The sequence below is a fragment of the Cynara cardunculus genome (genome assembly GCF_001531365.2).
Source record: "Cynara cardunculus var. scolymus isolate 2C chromosome LG 9, CcrdV1, whole genome shotgun sequence".
Lineage (NCBI taxonomy): Eukaryota > Viridiplantae > Streptophyta > Magnoliopsida > Asterales > Asteraceae > Cynara > Cynara cardunculus.
In genome coordinates, this window is record NC_037536.1 from 3,882,588 (window position 1) to 3,883,737 (window position 1,150).

Here is a 1,150-nt window from a genome sequence, read left to right on the forward strand (position 1 = left end):
TCTAAAAACCCATATTGTATAGTTTTTAGTCACAAAAGCTGCAATTTTGTATTAATCTTAAAAAGTTTGCAATTAAAGATGGTTTTTGAAAAAAAAAATTGTCATGTAACCAGAGGAGCTCTGGTTGAACATAACCCTTTTGATGGGGAACCACAGGTGCTCTGGTTGAACATCGATGAAAGATTTCATCGATGAAATGTTGGATTGCATGATTAAAAAGCCTTGGATGACAAACCAGAGGCTTTCTTTGAGCATGGGCAATCTATTATGTAGGACCAGAGGGGCTCTGGTTAGATACTTGGTGTATTATTTAGCATTTAGGTGTCCAGAGGCTCTGGATAGTGGTGGCAGAGGCTCTGGTATGGAAAATGCATATTTATGCAATGGAGATTCATGATGAATGAATAGCTCCCCCTTAAATGATGCATGTATATAAGATTTGAGTTTTTGTGAAACTCCCCCTAGAAACAATAACAATATGGATTGAGGTGACCAGAGGCTCTGGTCTATACAACCGGAGGCTCTGGTTGTGAACGAAGATGAAGAGATGTATGAAATATGTCAAAGTATGCAAATGGATATGCATATGAATGGGTCTTTGAGACCAGAGGGCTCTGGTTCCAAAGATAATGAATCCAGAGGCTCTGGTCTTTAGAACCAGAGGCTCTGGTTGCAAAGACAATGAATCCAGAGGCTCTGGTCTTTAGAACAAGAGGCTCTGGTTGCAAAGATAATGAAAATATGGTTAGTGCATGTGAGTGAGAGAGGGGTGGGACTCTTTGGATCCAGGGGGGCTCTGGTTACAAAGAGTATAAATCCAGAGGCTCTGGTCTTTAGAAACAGAGGCTCTAGTTGTCTTAGAAATGCTATTTAAGATGAATGAAAGGTGAAAATAGCATTCCAAGTCTTATTTGGAAACCAGAGGCATCTGGTTGCAAAGGACTTGGAAACCAGAGGCTTTGGTCTTTAGAACCAGAGGCTCTAGTTACATGAATGATGATATGCGATGGAGTCCAAAAGGGCTCTGGTCTCAAAGGATGAGAATCCAGAGGCTCTGGTCTTTAGGACCAGAGGCTCTGGTTGCGAAGGTAATACTTAGTGAATAAAAGCTAAGTATTTGCTTTGGACCAGAGATCTCTGGTTCCAAAGG